We start from the raw sequence: 26,599 nt of genomic DNA on the forward strand, positions 1-26,599 counted from the left end.
AAGGGGGGGTGCTTGAGCATCGCGACTCAAGGCTCCTACTGGCTCTCCAGCCCTCACCCTCTGGCCTTGTCCATGGCATCGCGACCTGGCATACCAGCGACGGCTGAGACTCGCTCGAGGGCCGGGACCCGAGCACGTAGAGCAGAAAGGGGAGCAAAGGTGAGAGGGGAGGGACACACGAGGACCTCGCCGAGCAACCTCACGCCTGCCGATGCACGGACCCGGCGACACACCAGAGAGAGGCCCCTGATTCTCGATATAAGTCACCACCCGGAAGCACCAGCTACCGTGGCACCATCCCCGCACCTAATGCAATCCCGTGTTAGCGATGCCACTCTACTTTCTCACTGAACGACGGCTGCTTGAGCGCCAAAGGGGACCTCCTGAGCATCGCGACTCAGGGGCTCTTACCGGACCCCGGGTCACTCACCTCCTGGCCTTGACCACGACATCGCGACCTGGCATACCAGCGACGGCTGAAGTTGCCTTGGGACTGGGACCTTTCGGCGCAGAGCACCAAGCCCTCGTGAGGTTCGAAAGGGAGAACTGAGCTAAGACGGAATGAGCAACTCACACAATTCTATGACAAGGGTTATATTAACAAAACAGGATCACATGCACCTTACAAGCCCCCACGGGACGCGTCTTTGATTCCTCGCAGGGAACAGATCCTAAAAGGATGCTAACTACACGCGCCCTTGCAAAAGACGCCATCATCAACAGTGGGCCGTAAAGCACCGGCGCCAACCCCATCCAGATCAGAGTCGGCGACGGCCTGACGAGGCTGCCCTGCTCCAGGAGCAGCGCCGGCTCGGGGGCTCGTAGCTGTCATCACTCGTCTCCGGAGTCGCGAAGAGCTCGCCGGAGTCGCTGGAACCTCCAACGCCTCCGCCGCTTGAGGAGCCGCCAAGGGAGCGGTCGGCGGGCCCAGTCCTCGCCGTAGCAGGGTCCCGACCACCTCTCCCGGGGCAGCACTCCAACCGGTGCCTGTTCGCATCGAAGACCTTGAAGAACATCACTGAAGCACCGTCGTACTCCAAGTGGATCGCAAAGGCGCCTCTTGTCCTGCAGACCCGGGCGATTTCGCTCTAGCCTCGAGTCATGAAGACCTCGCTCGGGGCAATGACCGCAACCTCTGCCTCGGTCGCGAGGGTGCTGCAGCCGGCGTGCTGCAGCCAAAGCTCCAGGAGTTCTCCCTGCGAGATGACGGAGGCGAAGAATGGAGGAAGGCGAATCCAAGACTGAGGAGGCATGGCGGCGTGGAGCACGAACACTCGGGAGGAGCCCTCGGTGTGGACCCCAGTGGGGACGACCCACACCTTCGTGACCCGTCGGCGCCGACGGTGGCGCCGCCCGTGGCGATCGGCATCGACTCCTTCAGAGCCCTCGATGTGGGCGTACAAGGGAAGCGGGAACCCCGGCGGTGGCCGCTCGCACCAGGGCCTCGACACCAGCTGATGGGCCCCCTCGTCCTGGCCGCGGAGGGCGAGCCATTTCTTCGGCGGGAGCGGGTCTGGTTCCTCTCGGTGAGCCTTTCCCTTCTCTGCCGTCGAGAACCGGCGGATCGGAGCCATCGCGGCAAGACGGAGCAAGGACAGGGAAGAAGGAGAAGCAAGAAGGGATGGACGGGAAGGGAGCGCACCGTTCCGTACTTATGGCCGGCGAAGACCAACCGCCGACCTCCACGATCGCAGGTAATCATGATCCGCTTTGCATGCAGGGACTTGTCGAATCCGTGCAGTTGCCGAGGCGTCGTAGGGAAGTGGAGACACCCACGTCCAATCAACCGCCACGCGGCGCCCAAGGCCGCAGGCTGTGAGGGCCCGCGGCGCTTCGCTCTTGCCCTTTCGCCTCCCTGCACGGCCAAGTTCGGGCGTGCCTTGGGCCCGGGGGCTACTGTCGGCGTTCTGGGAATGGGGGTCCCCAGACTTGCCTGCCTGCGGCCTGCGGCGTGGCTCAAAAGGGGGCCCAGCACGGCCTGTCTTCATCAACACAGACCCAAGACCCTCGCGAGGGGCCAAGCCTCGCGGGGCGGACGACATGGATCTTCCTCAGGCACGGCCTCATCAGGCTGGCTCGCGAGGAGGCGGAGAGATCAAGGCGGGGTACCTCACGAGGTGCCCGTGACGCAAGCCATGACGACCAAAGGCGCCAGGCAGGCGCCAGCCGCGCAGTGTCCTCCTTTCCTCTTTGGTGCAAAGGGAGCAAGCGCAGGCGAGAGCATCAAGCAAAGGCACCCGTTTCGGTGCAACGAGACCAAGAGCAGTCCAACGGCAGGGAGGAAGTCATTGTGGAGCCCAAGCCAGCGTCACCACCAGAGCCTTTGGTAGGCGAGGACCAACTTTAGTCAGGATAAGTGTACCAGTTGTTCCCCTTCAAAATGGCCAATTGTTGGCGCCCTTCCCGCTCAATATTTGGGAAGAGGCCCAGGGCCTTTGCCTATAAATAGGACTAGCCACCCCCAGGGTAGGGGGGATCTAGGATCGGCCAACCCAGAAACAAGTTGGGATCGAGATCAGATCAAAGAGAGAATCGAGAAGAGAGAGAGAAGGGTGACTGAACTCCTCCTAGCAGTTCGTCGCCCCAGCCAAGAACAGACACTCGCGAGGCTGTTCTTCCTTGTATTGCTCATCATCATCAGCCCAAGAGGCAATCCACCACACCACACACTGGAGTAGGGTATTACAGCACAACGGTGGCCCAAACCAGTATAAACCCTGTGTCTCTTGTGCTGTTCTTTCCATAGCTTAGATCTTAGCGAGGCGGAGGGGTGCAGGTAGGTAGAAGGCGAAATCTCTGCGCGCACCCCAGTGTTCGAACCTCAAGGGTCTGCCGGAACCCGAAATCCGACAGTTCCGACCCGGCCCTCCAATTCAGCTTGCTTCGTGGGTCAATAAGGGATTGGTGAGGGAGTCCTGGATTAGGGGGTCCTCGGACTGCCAGACTATATACTTTGGCCGGACTGTTGGACTATGAAGATACAAGATTGAAGACTTCGTCTCGTGTCTGGGTGGGACTCTCCTTTGCGTGGAAGGAAAGCTTGGCAATTCGGATATGTAGATCTCCTCCCTTGTAACCGACTCTGTGTAACCCTAGCCCCCTCCGGTGTCTATATAAACCGGAAGGTTTAGTCCATAGGATGACAACAATCATAATCATAGGCTAGCTTCTAGGGTTTAGCCTCTACGATCTCATGGTAGATAAACTCTTGTAATACTCATATCATCAAGATCAATCAAGCAGGAAGTAGGGTATTACCTCCATCGTGAGGGCCCGAACCTGGGTAAACATTGTGTCCCCCGCATCCTGTTACCATCCGCCTTAGACGCACAGTTCGGGACCCCCTACCCGAGATCCCCCGGTTTTCACACCGACATTGGTGCTTTCATTGAGAGTTCCAGTGTGTCGTCATCATAAGGCTTGATGGCTCCTTAGATCATCGGTAACGATGCGATCCAGGGTGAGGTTTTTCTCCCCGGACAGATCTTCGTATTCGGCGGCTTCGCACTAAGGGCCAACTCGCTTGGCCATCTGGAGTAGATCGAGAGCTATGCCCGTTGCCATCAGGTCAGGTTTGGAAACTTAAACTATACTGCCGACATCCGCGGAGACTTGATCTTCGATGGATTCGAGCCCGTGTGAGATGCGCTGCACAGTGACGACGAGCATGACTTAACTCTGCCGTCGGACAGTGTTCGGGAGATCACGCATGTGGCAACTCCGGCCCTTGATCCGGAGCAGATCACGTCGTCTGAGGACGGGTGGATAGACCCCGCCACGGAGGCCGCACACTCAACGGCGATAGAGCTGAATACTGACTTCACCTCCTACGAGACCTGTGTTGCCGGACCCTTGGATTCGTCCCCGGCCACGGTCTCTGAACCGCCTGCGTTCGTACCTATCAAATCTGACTGGGCACCGATCGTGGAGTTTTCCTTTGCGGATATCTTTCAGCACTCGCCCTTGGGTGATGTGCTAAATTCATTAAGGTCTCTCTCCTTGTCAGGAGGCCCTTGGTCGAACTGTGTTCGGCTCGAGTGGGAAGCGGGCTACGAAGAAATTCGTTCCCCACCCACCACCCACTTAATAGCCATTGTCGACGACTTAACCGACGTGCTTGATTTCGGCTCCGAAGACATTGACGTTATGGACGACGATGCAGGAGAAGAACAGGAACCACCGCCCACAGGGGGCTGGACAGCCACATGGTGGACACACGCAAAGAAAACAATGATGAGGAACGGAAGGTTGCAGCGAGGGATAATCCCCCCGAGAAGCAACCTAAGCGACGACGTAGGCGCCGCTGCAAATCCTGCCTCGGCAGAAACAGTGACAACAGTGCTGGAAATAACAGTACCCCGGTAGACTCCAAAGGAAATGACGACCACAGCGACCCAACAACAGAGCAGGATGAACCAGCGGATGTCGAACATAGTACGAAGCCGCTGCCCAATCACGGCGACGCTGAGGGCAAAACTAATCAACCTACCTCCGGAGAGGAGAATAGTCCGAACGACGATGCACACATCATCCCGGAAAGGCACCCGGAGCAAGAGAACCTCCATAGAAGGCTTATTGCCACCGCGAGGAGTCTAAAGAAGCATAAGCAAAGGCTTAAGGCCGCGCAAAATACACTCAACAGTAGATGGAACAAAGTACTCGACACTGAAGAAAAGTACGGTGGCAGTTGCCACACAAAAATCTATCCAAAGCGCAAGCTGCTGCCTGAATTCGATGACGAGGCCTTAGAGCCTACATAGCCGAAAAATAAAACGGCCGATCAGCCGGATCGACCACCCCGTGGCCGCGATAGGGCGGCTAACGGTCTCGAACATAAGTCAGTACATGATTTACGTGAGGACTTGCACCAAAAAGCCGGTCTGACCAGGTCCATCTACGAATCTAGGAAGCGCGCTCCGGCACAGAATCAAAACCGAACACTACAATCGTCAAAACGCCACGACACATCCAAATATAGGGGTGCCTCCCACCCCCTATGCTTCACCGATGAGGTGCTGGATCACGAATTTCCCGAGGGATTTAAACCTGTGAACATAGAGGCATACGACGGAACGACAGACCCTGGGGTGTGGATCGAGGACTTTATCCTTCATATCCACATGGCTCGCAGAGATGATCTCCACGCCATCAAATACTTGCCCATCAAGTTGAAAGGACCAGCTCGACACTGGCTGAAGAGCCTCCCCGAAAACTCAATTGGAAGTTGGGAAGAGCTTGAGGATGCTTTTAGGGCTAATTTTCAAGGACCTATGTCTGACCTCCGGATGCAGATGATTTAAGTCATATAACTCAACAGCCCGGAGAGTCAGCCCGAAAGCTTTGGAACAGATTCCTCACTAAGAAAAATCAAATTGTCGACTGCCCAGACGCCGAAGCCTTAGCGGCTTTCAAACACAGTGTCTAGGACGAATGGCTCGCCAGACACCTTGTCCAGGAAAAATAGAGGACAATGGCAGCCCTAACAAGCCTCATGACCCACTTTTGCGCGGGTGAAGATAGTTGGTTGGCACGTAGCGGCACCAGCGACCCGGGCACATCCGAAGTCAGGGATGGCAATGGAAAACCACGACGCAATAAAAGCAAGCATCGAAACAATGAAGACAGCCCAGGCAACACGGCTGTAAATGCCGGATTCAGGGGCTCTCGACTCGGTCAATGGAAAAATCCAGTCAAAGGCAGCAGAGATGGACTGTCCAGCCTAAACAAGATTCTGGACAGATTATGTCAGATTCATGGCACCTCTGATAAACCTGCAAATCACACAAACAGAGATTGTTGGGTCTTCAAGCAGGCTGCCAAGCTAAACTCCGAACACAAGGGGAGGGAGACACCAAGTGAAGACGATAATGAGCCTCGCCAGCAAAACACTGGGGGACAGAAAAAATTCCCACCAGAGGTCAAAACAGTGAATATGATTCACGTAACGAAGAGGAGGAGCACACGCGCACTCCGAGACATATGCGCTGTAGAGCCCGTCACCCCCAAGTTCAACCCTTGGTCGGCCTACCCGATCACTTTTGATCGCAGGGATCACCCGACTAGTATCCGGCACGGAGGATCGGCTGCCTTGGTACTAGACCCAATAATTGACGGATACCATCTCACCCGAGTCCTTATGGACGGCGGCAGTAGTCTTAATCTGATATATCAAGACACAGTCCCCAAAATGGGGATAGACCCGACAAGAATCAGCCTAAGCAATACTACCTTTAAAGGAGTAATACCAGGCCTAGAGGCCCGCTGCACGGGCTCTCTAGTACTAGAGATTGTATTCGGTTCTCCCAACAACTTCCGAAGTGAAGAATTAACCTTCGACGTCGTTCCATTCCGAAGCGGCTATCAAGCACTACTCGGAAGAATAGCCTTCGCTCGTTTTAATGCAATACCGCATTACGCTTATCTTAAGCTTAAGATGCCCGGTCCATGTGGCATCATCATAGTTAGCGGAAACACAGAGAATTCCTTACATGCGGAAGAATGTGTGCTGGCTTTAGCAGCCGAACACTGAACGACCCCTCCAACCAGAATAAATGATCGGTCGTCAAGACCGCGGACACAGCTAGACGAGTCCGGTGCACCCCTAGCTGTAACAGCTCAGAATAAACCTGAGATTGGGTCGATGGGTATACCCCCATAGGTGGCGCTAGGGGCTTCCCGCATGTAAAAAGGACCACAGTTCGTCCTAACCTCATTTAGATTGAAATTTGAAGGTTTATTAAGAATAACCAATTTTTCGCACGAAGATTTTCACCTGGGTTTTTCTTTTTTCAGATGATAACCGTGCTACACCCTTCCAGGATACGGCACAACGGAGACACGGGCGCAGACGTGCAGCAGGGCCCCGCTCAATGGTTTCTTTTTAGATTAAGACCATGTGTAAACATTTCTTACTGTCTCTTGTTGCTTCACACCCTCCGGATACTCAACACAACCGAGAGGGATGCTGGCGTTATTGGCATTTCGCCACGTCAGACCGATGCACCTACCTGGAAATTGAGGGTTCATTATCAAGGGCGTTACTTAGCCCGGTATATATTGTAAAGTCCGAATACCTTAGGGAGTGTTCGGCGTCGCGAGTTTGGCCTTATATGCATCAGCTCTGAATCATGTCTTTGGTCAATAGTTGGGTTTGCCTGGCTCCCGTGTTTTGCTACCTTACGTTCTGTTCTACCGGCTAAGGAGGCACCGGGAGAACTACTGCGATTGTGCCCTGGTTCATCTGGATGAGCACATCAGTAGAGATAGCCGAAAACTGACTATCATGATAAAGTGCGAGAGTGGTCAACCACTCGAGGACTCAGCGGAATCTTCGTGTTTCCTCCGCATTAACGAAGGACCGGTTTCCCGGTCATGTATGTATGTGCACCATATTCAGATAAGCGCGGAAGTACCAGGGGCTATATAGTAGCCCCACTGTCAAACTCCTATGGCTAAGTGAAAGTGTTAAAGCAATATAGACTGATTGCCTTGTTTGCCGCGCTATCACCTCCTTAATGGACCAAGACGTTGGATCAAGTGTGAATATGCGCTTTTCCGAACACCCCCGCACTATGTGCGTGGGGGCTGAAGCCGACGACTACAAACTTTCAGGTTATATACATACATAAACGGCCGCACAGGAGGCACCATAATACTTTCAGGAAAAAGTATAAACACGGCCTTTATAATTCAAATAATATTGTTTTTACAATGGGGATACATGTCACTCGAACATGATACTCTTCGAGCACTGAGCCTCTATTAAACGAGCGCCTTCCAGTACTTCTTCTAAATAGTGTTCGGCTGAGACCTGGTCTACGGCCGAACCCTGGGTTGCAATAGCGGTGGCATCCATCTCTGCCCAGTATGTCTTAACACGGGCAAGAGCCATCCATGCACCCTCTATGCACGCTGACCTCTTTACAGCGTCGATATGCTGCACAACACCAAGGAATCGTTGCACTAAACCAAAATAACTACTCGGCCTTGGTCCTTCCGGCCAAAGATGATCCACGACAGACCTCATGGAAACCCCAGACAATCTATGGAGCTCAGCCCACTCGGCCATTTGCTCATTCAATAGCAGCGGACACGTTGGAGCACTGAACTGCGACCAGAACAACTTTTCCACTTCGTGACCCTTTTGATCTTTGAAAAAATCAGTCGCATCAGCAGCACTAGTTGCCAAGTCCAAGTACGCGCCTGCAGAACTCCATAGTTGATCCAGAGGGGCATACTTTGGATCTCCAAACTTCGTCCGCAACAAAAACGGCTTCCAGCCATGATATCTCTGCATTGACGGAGCTCCTCCTTCGCCGCTCTGATTTTAGAATGGGTTTCCTTGGCTTCTTCCACAGCTTTCTTCAAGTCAGCCGCTGTCGCTTGGCTTTCCTTTTCAAGCAACTTATATCGGTCGGCGGCATCTTCCAGCTCAACAGCCATCTTGGCTATTTTATCTTCGCTCTTGCGGTGAACAGCCTGTTCGGCTCTTAAGTCTTCGGCTACCTTTAGGGTGGACGCATCACTTCTCTTGGATTGTTCCTTGCCTCGGGCAAATTCCGCCCGAAGGGTCTCCACGGCGGCAACTCCATCTGCAGTCACAGCATATTATAGATACTAGCATCATGCTCCTCTTAAATATTAGTTGACTACCCGAAAGTACATACCCTGTGCCTCGTCAAGCCGCTTGTTCACAAGCATAATATCGGCATCTGCCGTGTCCAGTTGTCGTCTCAGTCCGGCAAATTCAGTAGTCCGGCCAGCCACCGGACCATTAGCCGCCTGCACGTAAAAGTAGCGCGATCATTACCTGGGACTATGATCCTATGTTTGTCGCCTCTGGATAGTAACCAGAGTCTCAGGGGCTACTACCTGTACAGAGCACACCTAGCATGTGCGGTACCATCAAAAATTTATATATTACTTTGTGTACCTCAAAGCCTCTTAGCAAGCTCGCAAAAGCTTCATGCAACCCACTTTTGGCGGATGAGATCCTCTCAATCACCGTACCCATTAAGGTATGATGCTCCTCTGAGATTGCCGCTTGCTCCAAAAGACCCATCAGTACGTCCGGTTGTGCACCCAACAATCCCAGACTCTTTCTGTTGCTCTCCTTAGATGCCGAATACTGCGGACTTCGGGTGGCCGAAGGGTTACCTTCTGGCCTTGGCGGATCAGGAGAAATCCTCCATGATGACACCTCAGGGTCATCTGCCCCAGGAGGCGGGGAGACAGGGGAGGCGTTTCGCTCTCCATCATCTCAGGAAGAAGACCCCCCTAAGACAAACTCTGTCAAGAAGGGCTACGGTTCGGACTGCAAGACATATGTCTCGGTTATTGTCCTCGGAGATAAAGCAGGATATATTTACCAAAAGTACTCTTGTTCACTTACAGCTCGGTGGAGGGCTGACCCCCTTGCAGGCATTGTGCAGCAAGGACGCCCTCCGGGGCAGGGCCCCCTGGCGAAGGTTTCTTCTCTTGTTTGGAAACCCTTGTTTCCAAGTCTTCAGGAGTGGTCCTTTTCCTTCCTTGGGGAGAGGGAATTTCAGATTCTTCTCCCTGATTATCCTCCTTCGTGGAGGCACTAATTTCCCCGGTTTGGACGAGTAATGCGTGAGGCTCGCTTTCGGCTTCTTCGTCTCTCCCTTTATCTTCCCCTGATGGCACTTGATAAGGTGCGTACTCAAGCATCCTGGCTAGTACAGGATCCGGCGAGCCTTCAGGAAGGGGAGCCGAACACCTGATCATCTTTGCCTTTCTTATCCAGTCCTGGCCAAGAGCAATTTTTTCAGAATTATGTTATGGCAAATGAAAAGACAGCGTGTTCGGTCGTGGAAATACTTAGTATCTAGACGATTACAGTTGAGACCCGCATCCTCGGTGGTGTCCGGACACTTTATTCGTGATCCGAAGAACAATCCATACATCTCTTCGAGCGTCACACCGAAGAACTACTAAATAGTTCGCGGTCCTTCTGGGTTGAACTCCCACATACGAATAGATCGACGTTGGCATGGTAGGACCCGACGAACTAGCATAACTTGCATTACTTTGACAATACTGACATCCCTCTAGAGGAGATCTCAGATGCGACTTTGCAATGTCGGCACATCATTAACTAGCCCCCAGTCTAGCCCCTTGTTGACCCATGATGCCAGTTGTGGTGGGGGGGCCCGAATGGAAGGCGGGGGCAGCCACCCACTTAGTACTTCGGGGAGTTGTGATGTAAAACCACTCCCGCTGCCATAACTTGGACATCATCGGGAAGGAACCCTTTGGCCATAGGGCATCAACGCCTTTGCTTATTGTGGCACCTCCGCATTCTGCATGTCACCCATCGATCATCTTCGGCTTCACATTGAAGGTCTTGAGCCATAAGGCGAAGTGTGGGGTGATGCGGAGGAAGGCCTCACATACGACGATAAACGACGAGATGTGAAGGATGGAATTCGGAGCTAGATCATGGAAGTCGAGCCCATAATAGAACATGAGCCCTCTAACAAAGGGATCAAGACTAAAGCCTAGCCCTCGGAGGAAGTGGGAAACAAATACGACACTCTGGTTGTGTTCGGGAGTGGGGATGACCTGCCCTCGAGCAGGAAGCCTGTGCGAGATTTCGGCGGTCAGATACCTGGCATCCCTTAGCTTCTTGATGTCCTCCTCTGTGATAGAGGAGGCCATCCACTGGCCGTGAAGGTTGGATCCAGACATGATTGAAGGTCCGAAGCGCTTCGCCTGAGCCTTGGGTGTTGGAACTCGGGGTGGGGGAAGGGAGGGATTGAGCGCGAGAAGAAAAGGACAGACTTTGGCCCCTTTATAAAGAGGGAGAATATCAAGCGTCCTCCGCGTGGCCGTTTGGGACTAGCCTAAAATTGAGGAGTCATACTACCAAGTACGATTGGGTTACCCGCACCTGTATTGATGAGGATCCCGTGATAAGGGGAACACGATCTCTGCTTCGACAATACGTGCCAATAAAACCACCTCGCGACACGTGTAGTGGCATTGATGGATCCCCAGTCCACTTGTTGGTGTCAAAACCGGCGGATATCGGTCATTGATGCGACAAGGGCATCGATCTTGCAAACATCGTTCAAATAATGCTAGTCCGCCGGATCCTGCCATGTCAGCGGCGGCCTCTTCATATGTGGGAGTTTAACCCAGAAGGGCGGCGGACTCTACAGCACTTCTTTGGCACCGCGCATGAAGGAATGTGGAAGTTATATTTAAGGGAACAAGAGCAATGGCCGGATACCACCGAAGACGTTTGCCTTGACTACAAACATCCGGGCACTTCGGTAAGTACTCGATATCCGAGCACCTTCCATTCAGGTATCCCTTAATCAAGATACTCAACAATTTGTCCTTGTACAGGACTGGTTACAGAAAGCGGCGCTAATCTGGTGTCCGGCGCCACTACCTGAAGGCCCTGCGACCGACCTCCTGACAAGAATGCTGATTCCGACACTGTACCAGGTGGCTGCGTTCGGGGAAACCAATATCCCTTTGCCTAAGGGCAAGAGTGCAAAGGGGACACTCCAGGTCAAGAAGAGGGTCGCCTTCGAAGATCCGGAGGGGAATCCTTCCAAGAGAGGAAAAACGCCGTCGTCGAGTAGCTTGGGCCGGGCGAGCGAGGCTGCCGTAGAGTTTGATGACGAGGATGAGCCTCGAGGCAGACCGTAAGAGAGGCTGGGGTACTTAAAACGCACCTCATTCTTTTCCTATTAGTGAAGTAATCGTCCGATATATGTTCATCCATGCAGGTTAACACCTGGTGCTTCTCAATCGTCCTCCTCCTCAGGAGATCTTCTTTCGGAGATGATGGAGAGTGACACGCCTCCTTTGGCCACATCGCCCAACAGGGGAGATGATACCGATGGATCTTCCTGACGGGCTTCTCCTGAACACCAAGTAGTACAAGAAGCGAAGGAGGTGTTACCCGGAGGCGGTGCCTCTGTCACTCGGGGTTCCGGGATGAAGACTGGCGTCTCCGAACCGTACGGTTTACAGCCGGAGATGACTCTGGAGGCAAGTAAGCGGGTTCCTTCACAGGAATGTCGTACTCCGGCGGCAGTTTCCGAAGACCCAGGAATGCCGGACATGCTAATGGGCTTGTTACGACGGGCATCCATTTCAGAAGAGCACCATACTTTGATGGCTATAGTGGTCAAAAGGGTTCTATCCGCGAAGAGTGGATTGAACGAGGCCTTTACGAGCCTCCTGAGAGGTTTTGAAGTTTGTGATCTAGTTTCGTCAATTGAATTTTATTGATAGAATGCACCTGTTGTATATGCAGTAGCCCCTGAGACTCGTATTGTCTTTCGAAGGAAGCGATCAGAGGATCAAAGAGATATGCTCAGGTATTAACCTTATTTTAATTTAAAATATAGGCTGCTGCCCCTCCTGTGGCTGCCCGGAATACAGAAGTGGCCAAACTACAGCAAAAGGTGGATATTGCGGAGGATGACATTGCATTGATCAACAGGCGTCTTGACGACTCACAAGGTATGTATTTCGAGCATTCTTTACACCAGTGTGCTTGACGCAGGAAAGTGATGTATACTAAATGTGCATACAATGCAGATGGTGCTATCGCTGTGGAGGCTCTTCGGGCGGAGCTAGTCCGGGCCAAGGAGCGGGCCCGGCTTAGTGATGCTGCTGCTAAAGAGGCATCGGTTGAACTGAAGGCCGAACAAGCTGCGCGACGCCAGGGCGAGGAGAAGGTATCCACGATGACACTCGCTTTGGAGAACGCTGCTGGCCGCTGCGAATTTCTTGAGAAGGAGAATAAAGCCTTAACAGCCGAACTGGACAAGGCCCGACAGGAGGCGAAAGAAGCGCGATCAGAGTCCAGAGCACTTTGTGAGGAGGTTCGGCAGGTGAAAAAGATAGTGGTTGGAAAGCCTTTTCTACTGCAGACTAAGTTCGACGACCCGAACTATGCTCAGCTGAACCAAGTGTGGAGTTCTCCAGACGAGTATTTGGACTTGCCGAAGAGTTCTTCCGATGCAGCGCGGTATTACCAAGCGCGAGCTGGATATGCAACGGAGAAACTTTTTTTGTCACAGTTTGGTGCGTCGAAGCGCCCGCTGCTGCTCAATGAGCAGATGTCCCAACGGGCCAAACTTCAAAGGGTACATGGCGCTGCCATGAAGGATGTTATAATCCAGCTGTGGCCAACCGAGCCTGCGCCGAGTAGTTATTTCGGTTTGGTGCCGAAGCTTGTCGACGTGGTGCCGCGAAGCGATCGGTGTGCATTGAAGGTGCACGGATGGCCCTTGCCCGAGTCAAGACTTTTTGGGGGAAGTTCAAGGCCGTCGACGTCGACACGTAGGGTCCGCCTGGAGGCAGGGACCGTTCGGAACCGGAGAGTTACTTTGAAGACGTCCTGGAGGCTGCCCGCTTGATAGAGGGTCAATGTTCGAAAAACATAATGTTCGAGTGAGGTGTATGATGATTGTAGAAGACAACTTTATAGTTAATCTATTTGTGTTTTGCTCTAAAGCTTGAATTCCTCCTGTGCAGTTGTTTTAATATAATCTGAAAGTTTTCCAGTCGTCTGCTTCAGTCCCCTCGTAGGAAGTACAGGGGTGTTCAGAAAAGCATTTAATCACTCTTTATCCAACGTCTTGGTCCATGAAGGAGGTGATAATGCGGCGAACCAGGCAATCGGACTATAAGGCGTTAACACTTTCACTTAACCATAGGAGTTTTATGGTGGGGCTATGACATAGCCCCTGGTGTGTATGTGCGTGCGGTGCCTTGCATATCTGATCTGAAAAAGATCATTCGTGTTACATGGAGAATCGCTAAGGATTCCAACAAGTCGTCAAGTGGTTGACCAGCTCTCGCCGCATCATGATAGTCAGTTTTCGGCTTTCTCTACTGAGGTGCTCATCCGGTCTAGGCCAGGGCACAATCGCATTAGTTCTCCCCTTACTACCCTAGCCGATAGGGCGGAACATAGGGTAGCAAACACAGGAGCGGGGCAACCCAACTATTGACCCAAGACAATGATTCGAAGCTGATGCATATAAGGCCAAACTTGCGACGCCGAAGTACGCTATAGAGCTGTTTGGACTTTTACTGGCAGCTCATTCGTTCCCATGCCGAGCCCCTGGCAAGGTATGTCGAGGTGTATCTGCAGAGCAGCCGTTAAGGTCGTACTTATTGTTGAAAGAGTATGAAAGATCGGTTCGGATGAGACTTACTAAGAATGGAGCGATGTGCCAATGATAAATTTATGTATATAATAATAATAATAATAATAATAATAATAATAATAATAATAATAATAATAATAATAATAATAATAATAATAATAATAATAATAATAATAAAGGAACCGTGAACCCGGCTATTTGACATGCTCGTGGTCGGGATCAGAGGAAAAAGGGCATATTACAGGCTCGGAATAAAGAGTATGGTCCACAAAATGTTATTTTGGACCTCCTGTTGCATGTCTGTGTCGCCCGTCCTCGGGGAGGGGAATCCTTAACGGAAGTAGCCCCTTAGGTGAGCATACGGATCCGAACTCTGATAAAGTCCGTTGTAGATGTTGTCCAGCTGGTCACCTGTTATTTAGGGATGATACAGAAAAATAAAGTAAGCAGATAGAAAACGTTATGGGAATGCTTGCAGGGTTGTCCGTATTATGCTTCTGCCGATGCCCATGGTATCTTGAGTGCGTAGTGATGTGCACGTGGTGCAAATTTTGCCAGTACAGTGCGTGGGTGGTGGAAGATGGACTGCTATTCACGTTCCCGGAGTAGTCGAACGTCGGAGGGAAACTGTTTCTGGCCCCTGGCGTTCTACTGGCGAGCCGATCCATCGTATTTATCGCCTGGTGGCCTCCTCCCCTTGTGATCAGCGTTAAGCTTGCCTGCCTGCTTGAAGACCCAACAGTTTCGGTTGGTATGATTAGCTGGCATATCAGGGTGACCGTGAATCTGACAAGGTCGACCCAATATCCTATCAAGGGTGGATGATCCATCCTGGTTTGCCTTTAGTGGCTTCTTCCGTTGACCAGGCTTCGGATTGTGAAATCCGGCGTTCACCGCTGTGTCGCGTATATTACTGTGAATGTTGTGTTCGGTTCGTCGTGGCTTGTTGTTGCCATCTCGGATTTCGGAGGTGCCCGGGCTGCTGGCGTCGTTGCCTTTATGAGCAAGCCAGTTGTCTTCTCCCGTGCAAAAGCGGGTCATTAGAGCGGTAAGGGCTGCCATGGATTTGGGTCCTTCCTGGCCGAGGTGACGCGCTAGCCATTCGTCCCGGACGCTGTGTCTGAAGGCCGCAAGGGCTTCTGTGTCCGGACAGTCGACAATTTGGTTCTTTTTGACTAAGAACCTGGTCCAGAGCTCCCTGGCTGACTCGCCGGGCTCCTGGACAATGTGACTTAAGTCATCGGCGTATAATGGCCGGACATATGTTCCCTGGAAATTGCCTCGAAAGGCGTCTTCCAAATCTTCCCAATTGCCAATGGAATTTTCTGGCAAACTGTTTAGCCAGTATCGAGCTGGCCCTTTAAGCTTGAGAGGTGGGTATTTAATGGCGTGGAGGTCGTCTCCATGGGCCATGTGAATATGAAGGAGGTAATCCTCGATCCATACCGCGGGATCTGTTGTTCCATCGTATGATTCGATGTTGATGGGTTTAAACCCGTCTGGAAATTCGTGCTCCATTACTTCGTTAGTGAAGCAGAGAGGGTGTGCGGATCCTCTATGTTGGGCCACACTATGAAGCACCTCCGGCGGGTTCCGTCTATGGTGTTCGGCCCGGGCATGGTCGGCTTTATAGTGTCCGAATAGGCGACCATCATTGTCAGTCGGGGTATATGTTGGTGATCTGTATGTTGATCGTGTACGTCCTGCTCTACCCTCAGTTTATTGGTTGATATCGCGGGTATTCCTCTGAGCTGTTTTGTTTTGATGGCCGGATGGTTTGGTATGGTGCTCTGCTTGGGTTGCTGCTTTGACTGGACCGAATTGTGGTCGGCCCGCCACATTATTCGATGGTGGTATGGGCTCCATCGCCCTGCCATCGTATTGAGGGAGCCACCTATTCTTGGGGTGGCTTTTGACTGGGCTGCTAAGGCCGTATTCTTCGGCGGCCAAGACCTCGGTCCATCTATCATTGACCAAATCTTGGCTTGCTTGAAGCTGCAGCTGCTTATTTCTTAGGCTCCTTGCAGTGGCTATAAGATGGCGTTTAAAGCGCTCCTTCTCAAGAGGTTCCTTGGGCATGATAAAATCTTTGTTCCCGAGGATCTCCTCTTCCTCAGAGAGTGGGAGATAATTGTTGTCCTCCGAGTCCCCATATGTGGTCTGTTCGTCAGAGCTATCCTGCCCGGCTTCCTATTCATCCTGCTCGGATTCTACCTCAACAGGGTCTTTGTTGTCCGGAGTGTCGTCTTCTCTGGTACTGGCAGTGTTTTCTCTTGGGCGATGTGACCTAGGGTGCCGGTGTCCAGGCTGTGTACCAGGAGGTTTATTCTTGACCGGATCCTCCTTATCATCGTCGAGAGCGCCGTAAGGTGTGTCTAACATACACACGTCATACCAGGAAGTGCTCATCCTGTGTTGAGCGGGAAGGAAGCTCTGGCCCTGCCCCTCATCGTCGTCCATACCGTCGATGTCTTCGGAGCGGGGGTCGAGCGTGTTGGTTAGGTCTTCAACGGTGGCTATGGAGTGGGTGGCGGGTGGGAAACAAAATTCTCCATCGCCCGCCGAAAGTTCGAACCAAACATAGTTCGGCGACAGGTCGTCTGCCAGGGATATGTTTTTAGCGAGTCTAGCATGTCACCCATAGGCGAGTGTTGGAAGACATCTGCGGTACTGAACCTAAGGATCGATAACCGATCGAGTTCGGTATACGCGGGCTCGCAGGATTCGAAGTTCGACATTGGGGGCGAGTCCGAGGTTCCGTTGATGCGGATACCGTATGAAGTGGAATCTGTGTGCGGCTCCAGCGCCATGGAATCGGTAGCCCCCGTGCTGGGGTCGAGCTTCCTGTCTTCAGGCGATTGATCTGCTCCGAATTTAAGGCGAGAGCTTTTACAGGAGCTATCTCCTGGATGCAGCCCGATGATAGGTTTAAGCCATGTTCATCGAGGCGATGGGGAGCGGTTGCCTCGGTCTTGAATCTGTCGAAGATCAAATCTCCACGGACGTCCGCGACATAATTCAAGCTTCCGAATCTGACCTGATGGCCAGGGGCGTAGCTGTCGGTATGCTCCAGATGGCCAAAAGAGTTGGCCAGCAGTACAAAGCCGCCGAAAATGAAGATCTACCAAGGAGAAAGGGTTCTCCCTGGACGACATCATTACTTACATCGAAGGGGCCATCGAACCTTTTGTCGACGACACAGTGGAACTCTCAATGAAAGCACCAATGTCGGTGTCAAAACCGGCGGATCTCGGGTAGGTGGTCCCGAACTGTGCGTCTAGGATCGATGGTAATAGGAGACAGGGGACACGATGTTTACCCAGGTTCGGGCCCTCTCTATGGAGGTAATACCCTACTTCCTGCTTGATTGATCTTGATGAATATGAGTATTACAAGAGTTGATCTACCACGAGATCGTAATGGCTAAACATTAGAAGTCTAGCCTATATGGGTATGTTAATGAGTATATGTGGTGTCGTTTTCGGACTATCCCCTTCGGTTTAGATAGACACCGAGGGGATCTACGGTTTACATGGAGTCGGTTACATGAAAAGGAATCTTCGGTCGCCAAGCTTGCCTTCCATGCCAAGTAGAGTCCAATCCGGACACGGTGCAGTCTTCACGTCTTCACGGCCCATCAGTCCGGCCCATGGATAACAGGCCAGACGCCCGAGGACCCCTTAGTCCAGGACTCCCTTAGCCGTAGCTCGCGCCTGAGAACGCCCTCGGGATCGCGATGTTCCCAGGAGCCGAAAACACCCATCGGTTCATCCGTAGCTACACCATAGCATCGTCTTTGTCGGTGCCTGAGCTCCGGCCGCCGCCTCGCTCGCCGTAGTTTCCGCTACTGGCCACCCCAGCCGCAACCGCAACCACCGTTGGACGCGCCGCGTCGCGGCCGTTCCAATGAGACCAGCCGCACGTCCTCCCTGACGCCGGAGTTGGCCGGACGGCGAACGCCGCCGTGCTCCGGTTATCGCTGGCACTAACTCGCTGACGTGGCACCATCATTAGGGCCTAATTACTAGTTAGTTAACCCCCTGGCCCACTGACCGCTGGGCCCGAGCCATGTTAACTGATAGTTAGGTTTTAACTAAATCCTGTTAGCCACTGTGTGACTAACATGTAGGCCCAGCCGTCAGGTTTGACCTGGGCTCACGCTGTTGACTAGCTGACATCAGCATGATGCACTAATGACGCAGTAATCATTTTCATGGATTATTTCTAGTTCTAAATGATTTGGAAATTCCAGAAAATGTTTAGAACTTCTAAAAATTATAAAAAATAACCTATAACTCAGATTGAAAAGATTTATATATGAAAAATTATCAAAAAAATCCAATCTATCCATTGGTACTGGTTTCATGCATGTCCAAGCAACTTATACCTACTGTATAAGTGAAATCAATTAAATGGCATATGAATAATCGCATATGGAGTTGGAATTTGAATCTTGGATTCAAACAACTTCATTTAAATTGTTGCTAGTTGCATTAGCTCAATCCACAGTGTATTTCCATGTCATTATCATGCATCATAATTGTTGCATTGCATTGATTGTGTTCTTCCTTATTTGTCGGTATTTGTCCCCTCTTAGTAGATGTGGTTCCGATGATGAGATCGATGACACCAATGAAGAGTTATATTATCTTCAGAAGTGCTAGGCAAGCAAAAACCCCTTGTTCATTCCGATATAATCCCACTCTCTCGCTCCTGCTCTCTTTTACTGCATTAGGACAACATCGATTCAACTGTTACATGCTGCAGTAGCTGAACCCCTTTTCCTCTGCATGACCTGTCATTGCTACAGTAAATAGATGAAACCGACTAGCATGAGTAGGAGTTGTTTGAGCCCTGATGTGCCTACTCATTCATGCTTGTTTGTCATGCCTGCTACTGCTTAGAGTCGAGTCAGGTCTGATTCATCTGGTATGAATTGGAATGGTGATGAACATGTCCTACTGTGTGTGAACACGATTTGGTAAAGGTAGTGGTGAGAGGCCATTTAGGAGTACATGGTGGGTTGTCTCATTGAAACAGTCCTCAGGAACTGAGTTCTGTGTTTGTGATCCATGAACAGCTACTACCACACATTGGGCCCTGAAATATGACCCCGCTCGACATATTAACCGCCCTTGTCCTCTGTCCAGGAGTTGAATCCAGTTTCTGGTTTTTGTAGGATATGTGTTGGAGGTCGTGTGTAGAGCTGACCCTAGGGGTGGGCTATGATGCGGTAGATACACCGTGGCACGGTGTACCGAGCGCCCGTTTGGTGTCTCGGGAACCCTGTACACATCGTTTGGGGCCGTTGAGGACACCCTGGCCGGATTTCCTTGCGGATGGAACCCGAATAGGCGATAAACCTGGACTAGATACTTGTGTGGTTAGTCAGGTCATGGTCTACACCCATGTCGGCTTTCGCTTGAAGTCTGCCGAGCACATGTCTTGTGCAGACGCTAAGTGGTGGAAACATGTGTGAAGAAGTACGCCCCTGCAGGGTCAACATCATCTATTCGAATAGCCGTGTCCGCGGTAAAGGACTTCTGGGTTGCCTGTACAGTTCATAGACAAGTGAAAGTGGATACTCTAAAATGCGTAAGATAAGCATGAGTGCTATGGATGGCGTTCTCGTAGGGAGACGGAGCAGATCCATAGTGGTGTATTGATTGGTGAATATGTGGACTCATGTGCGCCACCTCAAAAGAGTTACTTGCAGTAGTAGTTTAGGTTCGCCACTGAGTCAAAGCTGGCTTGCTGTAGTTAAACCCTACCATCCCTTTGTTGATAATGATGCATATGTTGTTAGTTCTGATGTAAGTCTTGCTGGGTACATTTGTACTCACGTTTGCTTAATTTATGTTTTGCAGAGAGACTTCAGTCTCACTAGTAGTTCCGCGCTGGACTTCGACGTTTAGCTTGTTACCTCAGCTACGATCTTGTGCCCTCGGCGGGATCATGTAGATAGTCAGGCTTCTCAACCTTTTTCATTTGTAGTTGACTATACTTAGATAAGTTAAGTTTCCACATGTGCTTGTTGCTTGTATGCTCTGTATGTGGGGTCATCAGACCCATGTTTGTAATATCTGGCTCTCCGGAGCCTAATGAATAAATACTTTGAGTCATAGAGTTATGTTGTGATGACATGTTGTATTTGCACATATCGAGCATATTGTGTGTATATTATTGAAATGCTTGGCATGTGTGGGATCCGACAACCTAGTTGTCTATCCTTGGTAGCCCCTCTCATCGGGAAATGTAGTCTGGTGCTTCCACTGAGCCATGGTAGTCTGCTATAGCCCGGTTTACCGGAGTCCTGCTAGCCTAGTTAGTACTGCTCCAGAACACCAAGACTGGCCGGCATGTGTCCCACTTCGTTCCTGTGTCTGTCCCTTCTGGGAAATGTCACGCGGTGACTTCCGGAGTCCTGCTAGCCTGCTACAGCCCGGGTTCCCGGAGTCCTGTTAGCCCAGTTGCTACAGCCCGGATTCACACGCTGATAACCGCCACGTTCGAGGTTGGGTCATGTATGCTTGTTGCCGTAAGTTAGTGCCACTTTGGGTTCATGACTAGTCATGTCGGCCCGGGTTCTTTGTCATATGGATGCTAGCGACACTATCATATACATGAGCCAAAAGGAGCAAACAGTCCCGGGCCAGGTAAGGTGGCACCCATGGGAATATCGTGCGTGAGGCCGCAAAGTGATATGATGTGTTACATGCTAGATCGGTGTGACTTAGGATCAGGGTCCCGACAGCTTTGGTATGAGAGCCTGACTTCCTGTAGGATTACCAAGCCAAACTGGTCGAAGTTGAGTCTAGAAATGCTTTAGTTATATGTAAGGGAATTGATTGTGGGAAGGGACGTATGGCTCTTTTTACTCCTTTACCTTATGCCCTTCTGATCTGAGTCAACCTCTTCTTTTCTACGGGGATTAAGAACTAGGCTTCTCACCTTTCTATCAGGTTCACGTGTTACTAATCTGTAGACTTATATGATTGATGGTTTCAAGCCCCAGTTCAGTTCATACTACTTATGTGTGTTGACAGTAGATCTCAGAACCTTGATATTGTGATGTTAAGTGGTTATGCCACCATTTTGTAGGATTTCTCAAATCTTTTTGAGCATTTACAGCCGTTATGCTGTCCGAGTCATCCCAGGTTTCTAAATAGTCTGATGCACTTGCAAATCATTCCTCCATGTTCCCGATGTCCATTTGGGCCAGATTAACCACACTAATCAGTGTGTTGAGGTACTTCATTGCTAGTTGGATCTATTATTATGACCCTAGGTGTCTTAGAGGATCACCTAGTAATCTAGCCATGTTTTCTGTTCCTAGTGTGATGATTCTGGCCATCATTCTCGAAAGCATCATGTGATGCCATTTAGTTAGTAGGCATTCTATTCCTAGGTTCTTGAACCCGAGATTCACCCTACTTACTTCATGTTCATAGTGTTTGCTAGTTCATTTAGGATATTAGTAACCTTTGTGGTAGTCCTCGAGGTCCATGGTATTTTCCTCTTCCAAATACCATGAACTACTTGTTGCAGAAGTTCCTCGTTGAACCAAAACATCACAACCAGAGTGTTGTTGATGAGTTCTCGATTCTATGTTGTGACTCTGCCAGTTCCACCTTTCTGCATGGGTTATCCCGAAAATAATATGTTGAACTCGTTTGACATGCTAATCTATGCACCCACAACTTAGAAAATCATATGTTCCTTTGAGTTGTCCCTCTTTAGTTGTTTTATGACCTTCGCCTATCAATTGATAGTCAAGAGTAGGCGTGCATTTGTTAATCGATGCTTTTTACTCTTGTGGTCCATCAGGCCGTTCTATTTTGGAATGGCTAGGAGAAACAAACTCTGGTACCTTATCCATTTCTTGGATTGGGTCAAAGCAATTGTATTCCGCATATCAAAATGCTAAACCAGCTTTTGTTCTATTCTACCTTGGAGTATTACCCCCTTTATGTCAGGATTTTCATGAGAATTGCACCACCTCTTATGAATTTTTGACGCAGTGATACTTCTTGCCATCATTGTTCACTCCTTGGTTGTCGTGTTATTGTAACTGGAATGCCGACAAGTGAGTCATGATGTGTGAAATCAATACTCCGAGCAACTCGATGCTTGGTAGTAAATGACAATATTCTCATTCTTAGTGTGTTGGTTATTCAATCATCATTCTAAGATAGATTGTGCTACCTAGTCCTTATTCCTGGTGCACTCTTCGATCAATGAGTTAGGATTATTCAATCCCTTGCTTATTTGATCATATCGTCTTGCTCTGAAAAGCAAGATTGTTCTGGAGCTTAGTAACATATCAGTGGTTCGTGATGTTCCGAACATCTTCTCGGAACTATTACCAGGTTGTCACTTGACCGCTATGTTGAGTTCGTGATCATGTTAGCTTTGCTCCAAACCACCAATTTTCCAAGATTCTGTGTTGGATACCCTGAACTAGTCGGTTGAGCTAAACAACAACTTGGGGAGTTGGAAGATAAAGCTTTATCTGACTTAGTCATTCCAAAGGTATATCTTTTGTGTGTGTGTGTGTGTGTGTGTGTGTTGAAGAAAGTTGATATCTTCATTGATTGGTCCTCGTGATCAGTTGTTGGCACTATCGTCTTATCCAATCTTTGATTTGAGTGTGGGCTATCCTCAAATCAAATCAGAACCAATGATGTTCGTAATGTTGTCTTACTCCTGGTTTTTCCTCGAGCATACTCCATTATATCTTTTGTTCTGACCAATGCTATCGCCTTGTTCACATAGTTGTGGAATTCCATCTTCATGGGAATCTTGATGACTTGTTGTTGAGCCCATAAGAAACATCTTTATCTCCTCCATGATTCGTGTTGAACATCCAGCTCGTTTGGGAAACTTCTAAAAGCATTATCTTCATGTCCCGTTCATGAAGCATATGTTGGATGAAAGAAGTGACTTTCTCTGATTCATGTGCATTTGGTGCAAGTTGCCGCCATGAGTTCGAGAAAGATTGTTTTTGTTTCCTATGGTACCATCCCAAGTCAGTTATGCATGTGCGAATGTATTCTATGGTTTGGTAGATTAATTACCTCCACTCCATATGAATTCCCTAGCACACCAAGCCACTGATTGATTTGCTCAGGGAGAAGAAGTTCCTAAGTTCCTTCTTAAGAATCATGACTTATGTTAGGACTTCATTATCCTTGATGATGGTTCCCAACCTGAAATCAGTAGTGTTTTATCATAAGACTACTACATGGTCATGCTTGTCTGGTACATCATGTTCACATGTGTGTAGCAGAACCGCTCATGTTTTGGAGCTTGCTACCATAGTTCATCTCCCGAGAATCTTGCAACGTCATCTCGCCGATTTGTGTTGCGACCTTTCCTTTTCAGACGTTGTCTGAATTATCTTGTTCCCAACCAGATTTGAATCTCAGGTAGATATGATGGTTGGAACTTCTTCCAAGAACTATGATATATGTTCCAGTGAAGTGGACGCACCCAGCTGGAAGTACTATTATTGTAGTATCTTAATTAAGCTGTTTGGTCACTTCCCATGAGGATTTCGCATGACTTATTCGAGAAGTTGTTCCTTATGGATCCTTTGTCTTCCCGAAGTCTGGCCTATACTTGATGGCCACGTTAATGCTTTAAGTATGACTGTGGTATGTAGAACGTCGAGGAGAACATTAGAAGCGGAGTGCTAAATGTCTCTCGGTCGATCATCTAGATTTTGTTTCCTTGGCATCGCTAAGGTGAAATCTGAGAAAGTGTTGTCTTCCTTTGCATCTGCATTCTCGATCATTGTTCATCATGGTAGTATGATGTGTTGCCAGGATCCTTGGCACGGATGTTGGTAAGATCTTGATGAGTATGGAAATGCTCAAGTTCTTGAAAGCACGCTCAGTTACTAGGTTATATCATCGGTATCAATTCGAAGATCCCATTTGCCGAGTTGTTCTATAACTCTAGTTTCTTTTCCAAACTGAGTATGCCATTCCTTCGAACTCCTTCAAATGATCATGTATGAACTGCCTTAGCCTGGTATAAAGAGTTTCAATGATCCTTGTATCAAAAGTAATTCTTTTTGCCACTTAAGGGAATAGTTCTGTCAGTCACCTTCCGTAAGGTGCTCTGTTGTATTAAGGGCAATATATCTCCTCGCTACTCTGAAGCTAGTGCACCATCTTCTTCAGCGTGGAATTGTTGCCTACCAAATTGAGGAATCGCCATCTATTTCCTTTCACCCCTGATGTGTGTCTTGTGCCTTAGCTCAAGGGACATTCTTTGTCTCACTCCATGAGGTGATCCTAAGTTGCTCGATCTTTTGAGAAGATTGATTCCTCTAGAGTTTTCCTTTCTTCTCGTTGTCATGTTGGATAGAGTTCTCAGAGCAAGACGTCAAGACAAAGATGATGATCGAATCAACTTTCTTATGAAGTGCAACCTGGATCGTGAAGATTGTGCTAGCTTTGTGTCCCCTCTGTCTTCTTACCTCACGTCTAGAATCTCGAGACGAGATTCTTGATTAGTGGGGGTCAGTTGTCACATCCCTAGTTCTTGTATCCTCTGGGCTAGCTTGTCTTGTGTTGCATCATGTTTAAATTGCATTTAAACTTGAAATGGGGATTGATCCAAACCCTAGCACCAAATGGAATTCAACTAGGTTCAGTTTAAAAATATGTTCAATGAACCCAAAATGCCTTCATAAATGTTCATCATTTCTGAAATGGGTGAAAACCTCTGAAAAAGTGGTGCACATTTTCTAGGTCATTTATGGATTTTTGAATTAACTCATATTGTATTTGAATTGGAGCTATTAATTCCTATAAAATATTTGGTAGCTCCAAATATTCTGAAACTTGGTCAGGGCCTCTGGTTTAAACCAAATAGTGGCCACCGAAGTTTTCAGAATTTTATAAAGTGATTTGGTGTTTAAACTAAATAAAAAACAAACTACAGAAATAGAAAAACAGAAATGAGAGAGAGAGAGAAGTGTTTAGCTGTAGCCCACCTAGCATAGCCACCTGGCCCAGCACAGGAGGCCCAGCCCACAAGGGCATCCTTGTCTTCTACCCCAGCCAGAAGGCAGAACCAGAGCACGATGCTGGCCGTGCCAGCTCCTGCTTCGCGCTGGCAAGCTGCCCTTCATCCCAACAGCGCCTGGAGAATGCGCTGGCCCCTCTCGCTTTCCCCTCCTCTCTCCGGACCTCCCTCGAGCTCATCCCCTCCTCTGCTCCCTCCCTTTTCTTTGTTTGTGAGCGCCCGAGAACGCCGACGAGCAGTGCTGCATCCACAGCCTCCCCCTCGCTTCTCCGACCGTGTCCAGAGCTTCACAACGACACAAGGATGCTCGACGATGAAGCAGGCGATCCCGGAGGCACTGCAAGGACGCCATCACCGTCTTCTCCACCACCGGTCATCGGACCTCCCCGTCGTCGATTCGTTGGCTCCCGAACGCCCCCGAGCATGCTGACCAACTACTCCGCCTCTCTGTGAGCTCATGAATCTTTCCTCGCTAGCGCCACTATCGATTTCTTCCTCTAACCCGCCTAGCCGTCGTGGCCGTGAGCTTGTTGCCGCTGGCCATGGCGCCGCCATGGCCATAGATGCCGTAGCTCGCGCCTGAGCACGGCCTCGGGATCGCAATGTTCCCAGGAGCCAAAAGCACCCATCAGTTCATCCGTAGCTGCACCATAGCATCATCTTCGTCGGTGCCTGAGCTCCGGCCGCCGCCTCGCTCATCGCAGTTGCCGCTACCGGCCACCCCAGCTGTAACTGCAGCCACCGCTAGACGCGCCGCGTCGCGACCGTTCCAACGAGACCAGCCGCACGTTCTCCCGACGCCGGAGTTGGCCGGACGGCGAGCGCCACCGTGCTCCGGTTATCGCCGGCACTAACTCGCTGATGTGGCACCATCATTAGGGCCTAATTACTATTTAGTTAACCCCCTGACCCACTGACCGCTGGGCCCCAGCCGTGTTAACTGATATATAGGTTTTATCTAAATCCTGTTAGCCACTATGTGACTGACATGTAGGCCCCAGCCGTCAGGTTTGACCTGGGCTGACGCTGTTGACTATCTGAAGTTAGCATGACGCACTGATGACGCAGTAATCATTTTCCTGGATTATTTCTAGTTCAAAATGATTTGGAAATTCCAGAAAATGTTTATAACTTCTAAAAATCATAGAAAATAATCTATAACTCAAATTGAAAAGATTTATATATGAAAAATTATCAGAAAAATCCAATCTATCCATTGGTACTGGTTTCATGCATGTCCTAGCAACTTATACCTACTGTATAAGTGAAATCAATTAAATGGTAAATGAATAATCACATATGGAGTTTGAATTTGAATCTTGGATTCAAACCAACTTCATTTAAATTGTTGCTAGTTGCATTAGCTCAATCCACAGCATATTTCCATTTTATTATCATGC

Source organism: Triticum aestivum, chromosome 7A, assembly GCF_018294505.1.
Source record: "Triticum aestivum cultivar Chinese Spring chromosome 7A, IWGSC CS RefSeq v2.1, whole genome shotgun sequence".
Classification (NCBI taxonomy): Eukaryota; Viridiplantae; Streptophyta; class Magnoliopsida; order Poales; family Poaceae; genus Triticum; species Triticum aestivum.